The sequence below is a fragment of the Aulonocara sp. 'chitande type north' Nkhata Bay genome, linkage group LG7, assembly GCF_057382095.1.
Source record: "Aulonocara sp. 'chitande type north' Nkhata Bay isolate Kocher_YH1m ecotype deep benthic linkage group LG7, A_spYH_male_GT1.1, whole genome shotgun sequence".
Taxonomy (NCBI): Eukaryota; Metazoa; Chordata; class Actinopteri; order Cichliformes; family Cichlidae; genus Aulonocara; species Aulonocara sp. 'chitande type north' Nkhata Bay.
In genome coordinates, this window is record NC_141350.1 from 14,764,391 (window position 1) to 14,776,935 (window position 12,545).

A 12,545-nucleotide genomic window follows, 5' to 3' on the forward strand; every position below is an offset into this window, starting at 1 on the left:
CCCAAACAAGGGCCTTTTTGAGGGCCTAAACATGCTCAAAAACTCATGAAATTTTGCACACATGCCAGGTCTGGTGAAAAATTTTGTATTTTAATGGTTTTACTTATGAGCACTGGGAAATGGCTCTAGAGCGCCACCTATGCCTTGTTAAATGCAGCCCTACGACCACATGGTTTGAGCTACATGTATGAAATTTGGCACACATGTGTATCATTCCAAGACGAACAAAAAAGTCTGTGGGCCCATTGACGCAAACCCAACAGGAAGTCCGCCATTTGGAAGAGAAGGTGACATTTTGGCTCTAATTTTGCCATTTCCATGCCTCGAACTTTAACGAACTCCTCCTTGGGATTTGGTCCTATATACTTCAAATTTGGACAGTGTCAACTACACCCTTGTGCCATGTTAAATTGCGGAGCTTTTGAGTTTTCACAATACTATGAGGCCGTGGCGCCATGGCGAATTTCGATGACTCGCCATGAAAATCTTATTGCCTCTCATTTTGTCATACATTTTCTGACCTTGACCAAAGTGAACACATATGATAAGGCTCCACCCCTGAACATATTTCAACTGCCATATTTGACACCAGGGACAGCGCCACCTAGTGGGAACAGGAAATGTCATGTTTTACACTTTGGGGTACAGTATAGTGATGGGTGACACCTGCAGCCTCAAATTTCTCCAGGAAAGCCTTAAGGAGTTGGTCTTGGGTTACAGTGAAAACTGTGACTTTTCGCAAAAGGGTGTGACCCCAGCAGCATGGCGAACTTTGATGTCACGCCATGAAGAAACAAATTAGTATAACTCAATGAAATCCAGTCTGTTCAGTACCAGACTTTACAGGCATGATGTCAGACCCGCCCTGAACAGATTGATGTGCCCATTGTCGGGAATACGTACAGCGCCATCTAGTGGCAACAGGAAATGTCATGGCTTTAATTTTGTTGTACTGATTTTCACAGGTTCATCGTGGCCACCTCAAAAGCGGTGAATATCAACATCAGTCCCTCGTGATGCTTCAGTGCAAAAATTGTGACTTTAAACTGAACGGCGCACCCTGGTGGCAACGCGGTCCACCATGAAAGATGAAGTGGCTTTTGAGGGGCTTGGATAGTATATAGAGGCTTTAAATTTAGCACACCCCTCCAAATTGATGAAGGCTTTGTTGTCATGTGATCATTTTTATTGAATAGCGCGAAATGGCTCCACAGCGCCCCCTACAAAATTTCAAAACCACAGCCCCAGCTCTGTGTTTTATGTATGAGTCTGAAACCTGGTAAGCTTATAGGAGATATCAAGATGTACAAAAAAGTCTCTTGGAGCAATATCCAAAATCCAACAGGAAGTCAGCCATTTTAAAATTAATGTGCAATTTTGGCAACATTTTCCCCTCTTTCCAGGCACCGTTCTTTGACGAACTCCTCCAAGGGATTTCATCATATTGAACCAATCTCCAGTGTGTGGAATCTAAAGACCTTTGTGATGTTAAATTGCGAAGCTTTTTACGTTCAGTGAAACGGGGTGGTTATGGTGGCACTTAGAGTTTGAATCACTCGCCAAAAAGCAGTAATCTGCTGTCACTCAAAAACACAATGTCCAATCTCTCCCAAAGCTCATAGGCGTGATGAGACTCGAGCTCGGAAATGTTTGTTATGCCATTTGTGCATAAGGGTTAGAGCGCCACCTAGTGGAACGACTAACAAATCATGAATGAATGAGTTGAAATGTTAGCTGGTGGTTAAATGCATGAATTCCATCAATGTGACATCAGATCGGACGTGCTGGTTTTAGGTGTTGGGCGTGGCTCGACGCGCCGGGGGTGCGAGGGCCCTCATAACGCTGCTTGCAGCTTTAATTATTAGGGCCCGAGCACCGAGAGTGCGAAGGCCCTATTGTATCTGCTCCGTTTCTTATTATTATTATTATTATTATTATTATTATTCAGGCGAAACAAGGGCCTTTTTGAGGGCCTAAACATGCTCAAAAACTCATGAAATTTTGCACACATGCCAGGTCTGGTGAAAAATTTTGTATTTTAATGGTTTTACATATGAGCACTGGGAAATGGCTCTAGAGCGCCACCTATGCCTTGTTAAATGCATCCCTACGACCACATCGTTTGAGCTATATGTATGAAATTTGGCACACATGTGTATCATGCCAAGACGAACAAAAAAGTCTGTGGGCCCATTGACGCAAACCCAACAGGAAGTCCGCCATTTGGAAGAGAAGGTGACATTTTGGCTGTAATTTTGCCATTTCCATGCCTCGAACTTTTGCGAACTCCTCCTTGGGGTTTGATTTCATAACCTTCATATTTGGTCAGTGTCAACTACACCCTTGTGCCATGTTAAATTGCGGAGCTTTTGAGTTTTAACAATACTATGAGGCCGTGGCGCCATGGCGAATTTCGATGACTCGCCATGAAAATCTTATTGCCTCTCATTTTGTCATACATTTTCTGACCTTGACCAAAGTGAACACATATGATAAGGCTCCACCCCTGAACATATTTCAACTGCCATATTTGACACCAGGGACAGCGCCACCTAGTGGGAACAGGAAATGTCATGTTTTACACTTTGGGGTACAGTATAGTGATGGGTGACACCTGCAGCCTCAAATTTCTCCAGGAAAGCCTTAAGGAGTTGGTCTTGGGTTACAGTGAAAACTGTGACTTTTCGCAAAAGGGTGTGACCCCAGCAGCATGGCGAACTTTGATGTCACGCCATGAAGAAACAAATTAGTATAACTCAATGAAATCCAGTCTGATCAGTACCAGACTTTACAGGCATGATGTCAGACCCGCCCTGAACAGATTGACGTGCCCATTGTCGGAAATACGGACAGCGCCACCTAGTGGCCACAGGAAATGTCATGGCTTTAATTTTGTTGTACTGATTTTCACAGGTTCATCGTGGCCACCTCAAAAGCGGTGAATATCACCATCAGTCCCTCGTGATGCTTCAGTGCAAAAATTGTGAGTTTAAACTGAACGGCGCACCCTGGTGGTAACGCGGTTCAACATGAAAGATGAAGTGGCTTTTGAGGGGCTTGGAAAGTTTATAGAGGCTTTAAATTTGGCACACACCCCCAAATGGATGAAGGCTTTGTTGTCATGTGATCATTTTCATTGAATAGCGCGAAATTGCTCCACAGCGCCCCCTACAAAGTTTCAAAATATCAGCCCCTGCTCTGTGTTTTATCTATGAGTCTGAAACTTGGTAAGCTCATGGAAGATATTAAGATGTACAAAAAAGTCTCTTGGAGCAATATCCCAAATCCAACAGGAAGTCAGCCATTTTAAAATTCATGTGTAATTTTGGCGACATTTTCCCCTCTTTCCAGGCTTCATACTTTGACGAACTCCTCCAAGGGATTTCATCATATTGAACCAATCTGAAGTTTGTGGAATCTAAAGACCTTTGTGATGTTAAATTGCGAAGCTTTTTACGTTCAGGGAAAAGGGGTGGTTATGGTGGCACTTAGAGTTTGAATCACTCGCCAAAAAGCAGTAATCTGCTGTCACTCAAAAACACAATGTTCAATCTCTCCCAAACGTCTCAGGTGTGATGAGACTCGAGCTCGGAAGTGTTTGTTATGCCATTTGTACATAATGGTTAGAGCGCCACCTAGTGGAACGACTAACTAATCATGAATGAATGAGTTGAAATGTTAGCTGGTGGTTAAATGCATGAATTCCATCAATGTGACATCAGATCGGAGGTGCTGGTTTTAGGTGTTGGGCTTGGCTCGACGCGCCGGGGGTGCGAGGGCCCTCGTAACGCTGCTTGCAGCTTTAATTATTATTATTATTATTATTCACCCCAAACAAGGGCCTTTTTGAGGGCCTAAACATGCTCAAAAACTCATGAAATTTTGCACACATGCCAGGTCTGGTGAAAAATTTTGTATTTTAATGGTTTTACATATGAGCACTGGGAAATGGCTCTACAGCGCCACCTATGCCTTGTTAAATGCAGCCCTACGACCACATCGTTTGAGCTACATGTATGAAATTTGGCACACATGTGTATCATGCCAAGACGAACAAAAAAGTCTGTGGGCCCATTGACGCAAACCCAACAGGAAGTCCGCCATTTGGAAGAGAAGGTGACATTTTGGCTCTAATTTTGCCATTTCCATGCCTCGAACTTTTGCGAACTCCTCCTTGGGGTTTGATTTCATAACCTTCAAATTTGGACAGTGTCAACTACACCCTTGTGCCATGTTAAATTGCGGAGCTTTTGAGTTTTCACAATACTATGAGGCCGTGGCGCCATGGCGAATTTCGATGACTCGCCATGAAAATCTTATTGCCTCTCATTTTGTCATACATTTTCTGACCTTGACCAAAGTGAACACATATGATAAGGCTCCACCCCTGAACATATTTCAACTGCCATATTTGACATAAGGGCCAGCGCCACCTAGTGGGAACAGGAAATGTCATGTTTTACACTTTGGGGTACAGTATTGTGATGGGTGACATCTGCAGCCTCATATTTCTCCAGGAAAGCCTTAAGGAGTTGGTCTTGGGGTACAGTGAAAACTGTGAGTTTTCGCGAAAGGGTGTGACCCCAGCAGCATGGCGAACTTTGATGTCTCGCCATGAAGAAACAAATTAGTATAACTCAATGAAATCCAGTCTGATCAGTACCAGACTTTACAGGCATGATGTCAGACCCGCCCTGAACAGATTGATGTGCCCATTGTCAGGAATACGGACAGCGCCACCTAGTGGCAACAGGACATGTCATGTCTTACACTTTGTTGTACTGATTTTCACAGGTTCATCGTGGCCACCTCAAAAGCGGTGAATATCACCATCAGTCCCTCGTGATGCTTCAGTGCAAAAATTGTGACTTTAAACTGAACGGCGCACCCTGGTGGCAACGCTGTTCACCATGAAAGATGAAGTGGCTTTTGAGGGGCTTGGAAAGTTTATAGAGGCTTTAAATTTGGCCCACACCTCCAATGTGATGAATGCTTTCTAGTTATGTGACCATTTTCCTTGAATAGCGCAAAATGGCTCCACAGCGCCCCCTAAAAAATTCCAAAATATCAGCCCCTGCTCTGTGTTTTATCTATGAGTCTGAAACTTGGTAAGCTCATGGAAGATATTAAGATGTACAAAAAAGTCTCTTGGAGCAATATCCCAAATCCAACAGGAAGTCAGCCATTTTAAAATTAATGTGTAATTTTGGCGACATTTTCCCCTCATTTCAGGCTTCATACTTTGACGAACTCCTCCAAGAGATTTCATCAGATTGGACCGATCTGAAGTTTGTGGAATCTAAAGACCTTTGTGATGTTAAATTGCGAAGCTTTTTACGTTCAGGGAAACGGGGTGGTTATGGCGGCACTTAGAGTTTGAATCACTCGCCAAAACGCAGTAATCTGCTGTCACTCAAAAACACAATGTCCAATCTCTCCCAAACGTCTCAGGTGTGATGAGACTCGAGCTTGGAAGTGTTTGTTATGCCATTTGTACATAATGGTTAGAGCGCCACCTAGTGGAACGACTAACTAATCATGAATGAATGAGTTGAAATGTTAGCTGGTGGTTAAATGCATGAATTCCATCAATGTGACATCAGATCGGACGTGCTGGTTTTAGGTGTTGGGCGTGGCTCGACGCGCCGGGGGTGCGAGGGCCCTCATAACGCTGCTTGCAGCTTTAATTATTATTATTATTATTCACCCCAAACAAGGGCCTTTTTGAGGGCCTAAACATGCTCAAAAACTCATGAAATTTTGCACACATGCCAGGTTTGGTGAAAAATTTTGTATTTTAATGGTTTTACATATGAGCACTGGGAAATGGCTCTACAGCGCCACCTATGCCTTGTTAAATGCAGCCCTACGACCACATCGTTTGAGCTACATGTATGAAATTTGGCACACATGTGTATCATGCCAAGACGAACAAAAAAGTCAGTGGGCCCATTGACGCAAACCCAACAGGAAGTCCGCCATTTGGAAGAGAAGGTGACATTTTGGCTCTAATTTTGCCATTTCCATGCCTCGAACTTTAACGAACTCCTCCTTGGGATTTGGTCCTATAAGCTTCAAATTTGGACAGTGTCAACTACACCCTTGTGCCATGTTAAATTGCGGAGCTTTTGAGTTTTCACAATACTATGAGGCCGTGGCGCCATGGCGAATTTTGATGACTCGCCATGAAAATCTTATTGCCTCTCATTCTGTCATACATGTTCCGATCTGGACCAAAGAGCACACATATGATAAGGCTCCACCCCTGAACATATTTCAACTGCCATATTTGACATCAAGGACAGCGCCACCTAGTGGGAACAGGAAATATCATGTTTTACACTTTGGGGTACAGTATTGTGATGGGTGACATCTGCAGCCTCAAATTTCTCCAGGAAAGCCTTAAGGAGTTGGTCTTGGGTTACAGTGAAAACTGTGACTTTTCACGAAAGGGTGTGACCCCAGCAGCATGGCGAACTTTGATGTCACGCCATGAAGAAACAAATTAGTATAACTCAATGAAATCCAGTCTGATCAGTACCAGACTTTACAGGCATGATGTCAGACCCGCCCTGAACAGATTGATATGCCCATTGTCGGAAATACGGACAGCGCCACCTAGTGGCAACAGGAAATGTCATGGCTTTAACTTTGTTGTACTGATTTTCACAGGTTGATCGTGGCCACCTCAAAAGCGGTGAATATCACCATCAGTCCCTCGTGATGCTTCAGTGCAAAAATTGTGACTTTAAACTGAACGGCGCACCCTGGTGGCAACGCGGTTCATCATGAAAGATGAAGTGGCTTTTGAGGGGCTTGGAAAGTTTATAGAGGCTTGAAATTTGGCACACACCTCCAAATGGATGAAGGCATTGTTGTTATGTAACCATTTTCCTTGAATAGCGCAAAATGGCTCCACAGCGCCCCCTACAATATTTCAAAACATCAGCCCCTGCTCTGTGTTTCATCTATGAGTCTGACACTTGGAAAGCTTGTGTAAGATATCAAGATGTACAAAAAAGTCTCTTGGAGCAATATCCCAAATCCAACAGGAAGTCAGCTATTTTAAAATTAATGTGTAATTTTGATGACATTTTCCCCCCTTTTCAGGCCTCATACTTTGACGAACTCCTCCAAGGGATTTCATCATATTGAAGCATTCTTCAGTGTGTAGAATCTAAAGACCTTTGTGATGTTAAATTGCGAAGCTTTTTCCGTTCAGGGAAACGGGGTGGTCATGGCAGCACGTAGAGTTTCAATCACTCGCAAAAAGCAGTAATCTGCTGTCACTAAAAAACACAATGTCCAATCTCTCCCAAAGGTCGCAGGTGTGATGAGACTCGAGCTTGGAAATGTTTGTTATGCTATTTGTCAATAATGGTTAGAGCGCCACCTAGTGGCATGACTATAATCCTGGTTGAATAAGATGAAATGTTAGCTGGTGATTAAAAGCATGAAATCCATCAATGTGACATCACATCGGACGTGCCGGTTTGAGGTGTTGGCAGTGGCTCGACGTGCCGGGGGTGCGAGGGCCCTCATAACGCTGCTTGCAGCTTTAATTAGGGCCCGAGCACCGAGAGTGCGAAGGCCCTATTGTATCTGCTCCGTTTCTTATTATTATTATTATTATTATTATTATTAGGGCCCGAGCACCGAGAGTGCGAAGGCCCTATTGTATCTGCTCCGTTTCTTATTATTATTATTATTATTATTATTATTCAGGCGAAACAAGGGCCTTTTTGAGGGCCTAAACATGCTCAAAAACTCATGAAATTTTGCACACATGCCAGGTCTGGTGAAAAATTTTGTATTTTAATGGTTTTACATATGAGCACTGGGAAATGGCTCTACAGCGCCACCTATGCCTTGTTAAATGCAGCCCTACGACCACATCGTTTGAGCTACATGTATGAAATTTGGCACACATGTGTATCATGCCAAGACGAACAAAAAAGTCTGTGGGCCCATTGACGCAAACCCAAGAGGAAGTCCACCATTTGGAAGAGAAGGTGACATTTTGGCTCTAATTTTGCCATTTCCATGCCTCGAACTTTTGCGAACTCCTCCTTGGGGTTTCATTTCATAACCTTCAAATTTGGACAGTGTCAACTACACCCTTGTGCCATGTTAAATTGCGGAGCTTTTGAGTTTTCACAATACTATGAGGCCGTGGCGCCATGGCGAATTTCGATGACTCGCCATGAAAATCTTATTGCCTCTCATTTTGTCATACATTTTCTGACCTTGACCAAAGTGAACACATATGATAAGGCTCCACCCCTGAACATATTTCAACTGCCATATTTGACCTCAAGGACAGCGCCACCTAGTGGGAACAGGAAATGTCATGTTTTACACTTTGGGGTACAGTATAGTGATGGGTGACATCTGCAGCCTCAAATTTCTCAAGAAAAGCCTTAAGGAGTTGGTCTTGGGTTACAGTGAAAACTGTGAGTTTTCGCGAAAGGGTGTGACCCCAGCAGCATGGCGAACTTTGATGTCACGCCATGAAGAAACAAATTAGTATAACTCAATGAAATCCAGTCTGATCAGTACCAGACTTTACAGGCATGATGTCAGACCCGCCCTGAACAGATTGATGTGCCCATTGTCGGAAATACGGACAGCGCCACCTAGTGGCAACAGGAAATGTCATGGCTTTAATTTTGTTGTACTGATTTTCACAGGTTGATCGTGGCCACCTCAAAAGCGGTGAATATCACCATCAGTCCCTCGTGATGCTTCAGTGCAAAAATTGTGACTTTAAACTGAACGGCGCACCCTGGTGGCAACGCGGTTCATCATGAAAGATGAAGTGGCTTTTGAGGGGCTTGGAAAGTTTATAGAGGCTTGAAATTTGGCACACACCTCCAAATGGATGAAGGCATTGTTGTTATGTAACCATTTTCCTTGAATAGCGCAAAATGGCTCCACAGCGCCCCCTACAATATTTCAAAACATCAGCCCCTGCTCTGTGTTTCATCTATGAGTCTGACACTTGGTAAGCTTGTGTAAGATATCAAGATGTACAAAAAAGTCTCTTGGAGCAATATCCCAAATCCAACAGGAAGTCAGCCATTTTAAAATTAATGTGTAATTTTGATGACATTTTCCCCCCTTTTCAGGCCTCATACTTTGACGAACTCCTCCAAGGGATTTCATCATATTGAAGCATTCTTCAGTGTGTAGAATCTAAAGACCTTTGTGATGTTAAATTGCGAAGCTTTTTCCGTTCAGGGAAACGGGGTGGTCATGGCGGCACGTGGAGTTTGAATCACTCGCCAAAAAGCAGTAATCTGCTGTCACTCAAAAACACAATGTCCAATCTCTCCCAAAGCTCATAGGCGTGATGAGACTCGAGCTCGGAAATGTTTGTTATGCCATTTGTGCATAAGGGTTAGAGCGCCACCTAGTGGAACGACTAACAAATCATGAATGAATGAGTTGAAATGTTAGCTGGTGGTTAAATGCATGAATTCCATCAATGTGACATGAGATCGGACGTGCTGGTTTTAGGTGTTGGGCGTGGCTCGACGCGCCGGGGGTGCGAGGGCCCTCATAACGCTGCTTGCAGCTTTAATTATTATTATTATTATTATTATTATTATTCACCCCAAACAAGGGCCTTTTTGAGGGCCTAAACATGCTCAAAAACTCATGAAATTTTGCACACATGCCAGGTCTGGTGAAAAATTTTGTATTTTAATGGTTTTACATATGAGCACTGGGAAATGGCTCTAGAGCGCCACCTATGCCTTGTTAAATGCAGCCCTACGACCACATCGTTTGAGCTACATGTATGAAATTTGGCACACATGTGTATCATGCCAAGACGAACAAAAAAGTCAGTGGGCCAATTGACGCAAACCCAACAGGAAGTCCGCCATTTGGAAGAGAAGGTGACATTTTGGCTCTAATTTTGCCATTTCCATGCCTCGAACTTTTGCGAACTCCTCCTTGGGGTTTGATTTCATAACCTTCATATTTGGTCAGTGTCAACTACACCCTTGTGCCATGTTAAATTGCGGAGCTTTTGAGTTTTCACAATACTATGAGGCCGTGGCGCCATGGCGAATTTCGATGACTCGCCATGAAAATCTTATTGCCTCTCATTTTGTCATACATTTTTTGACCTTGACCAAAGTGAACACATATGATAAGGCTCCACCCCTGAACATATTTCAACTGCCATATTTGACCTCAAGGACAGCGCCACCTAGTGGGAACAGGAAATGTTATGTTTTACACTTTGGGGTACAGTATAGTGATGGGTGACATCTGCAGCTTCAAATTTCTCCAGGAAAGCCTTAAGGAGTTGGTCTTGGGTTACAGTGAAAACTGTGAGTTTTCGCGAAAGGGTGTGACCCCAGCAGCATGGCGAACTTTGATGTCACGCCATGAAGAAACAAATTAGTATAACTCAATGAAATCCAGTCTGATCAGTACCAGACTTTACAGGCATGATGTCAGACCCGCCCTGAACAGATTGATGTGCCCATTGTCGGAAATACGGACAGCGCCACCTAGTGGCAACAGGAAATGTCATGGCTTTAATTTTGTTGTACTGATTTTCACAGGTTCATCGTGGCCACCTCAAAAGCGGTGAATATCACCATCAGTCCTTGATGATGCTTTAGTGCAAAAATTGTGACTTTAAACTGAACGGTGCACCCTGGTGGCAACGCTGTTCACCGTGAAAAGTGAAGTGGCTTTTGAGGGGCTTGGAAAGTTTATAGAGGCTTGAAATTTGGCACACACCTCCAAATTGTTGAAGGCTTTGTTGTCATGTAACCATTTTCCTTGAATAGCGCAAAATGGCTCCACAGCGCCCCCTACAATATTTCAAAACATCAGCCCCTGCTCTGTGTTTTATCTATGAGTCTGACACTTGGTAAGCTTGTGTAAGATATCAAGATGTACAAAAAAGTCTCTTGGAGCAATATCCCAAATCCAACAGGAAGTCAGCCATTTTAAAATTAATGTGTAATTTTGATGACATTTTCCCCCCTTTTCAGGCCTCATACTTTGACGAACTCCTCCAAGGGATTTCATCATTTTGAACCATTCTTCAGTGTGTAGAATCTAAAGACCTTTGTGATGTTAAATTGCGAAGCTTTTTCCGTTCAGGGAAACGGGGTGGTCATGGCGGCACGTAGAGTTTCAATCACTCGCAAAAAGCAGTAATCTGCTGTCACTAAAAAACACAATGTCCAATCTCTCCCAAAGGTCGCAGGTGTGATGAGACTCGAGCTTGGAAATGTTTGTTATGCTATTTGTCAATAATGGTTAGAGCGCCACCTAGTGGCATGACTATAATCCTGGTTGAATAAGATGAAATGTTAGCTGGTGATTAAAAGCATGAAGTCCATCAATGTGACATCACATCGGACGTGCCGGTTTGAGGTGTTGGCAGTGGCTCGACGTGCCGGGGGTGCGAGGGCCCTCATAACGCTGCTTGCAGCTTTAATTATTATTATTATTATTATTCACCCCAAACAAGGGCCTTTTTGAGGGCCTAAACATGCTCAAAAACTCATGAAATTTTGCACACATGCCAGGTCTGGTGAAAAATTTTGTATTTTAATGGTTTTACATATGAGCACTGGGAAATGGCTCTAGAGCGCCACCTATGCCTTGTTAAATGCAGCCCTACGACCACATCGTTTGAGCTACATGTATGAAATTTGGCACACATGTGTATCATGCCAAGACGAACAAAAAAGTCAGTGGGCCCATTGACGCAAACCCAACAGGAAGTCCGCCATTTGGAAGAGAAGGTGACATTTTGGCTCTAATTTTGCCATTTCCATGCCTCGAACTTTTTCGAACTCCTCCTTGGGATTTGGTCGTATAAGCTTCAAATTTGGACAGTGTCAACTACACCCTTGTGCCATGTTAAATTGCGGAGCTTTTGAGTTTTCACAATACTATGAGGCCGTGGCGCCATGGCGAATTTCGATGACTCGCCATGAAAATCTTATTGCCTCTCATTCTGTCATACATGTTCCGATCTGGACCAAAGAGCACACATATGATAAGGCTCCACCCCTGAACATATTTCAACTGCCATATTTGACATCAAGGACAGCGCCACCTAGTGGGAACAGGAAATGTCATGTTTTACACTTTGGGGTACAGTATAGTGAAGGGTGACATCTGCAGCCTCAAATTTCTCCAGGAAAGCCTTAAGGAGTTGGTCTTGGGTTACAGTGAAAACTGTGACTTTTCGCCAAAGGGTGTGACCCCAGCAGCATGGCGAACTTTGATGTCACGCCATGAAGAAACAAATTAGTATAACTCAATGAAATCCAGTCTGATCAGTACCAGACTTTACAGGCATGATGTCAGACCCGCCCTGAACAGATTGATGTGCCCATTGTCGGAAATACGGACAGCGCCACCTAGTGGCAACAGGAAATGTCATGGCTTTAATTTTGTTGTACTGATTTTCACAGGTTCATCTTGGCCACCTCAAAAGCGGTGAATATCACCATCAGTCCCTCGTGATGCTTCAGTGCAAAAATTGTGACTTTAAACTGAAC

At 43.6% G+C, this 12,545-nt stretch overlaps 1 long non-coding RNA gene across 1 annotated transcript in view; it reads left to right on the forward strand.

Annotated features, from left to right (window-relative positions):
- LOC147324793 (uncharacterized) overlaps nt 1–12,545 on the forward strand; it is a 134,075-nt gene that overhangs the window by 103,997 nt on the left and 17,533 nt on the right. The gene's annotated exons all lie outside the window — the stretch shown is intronic.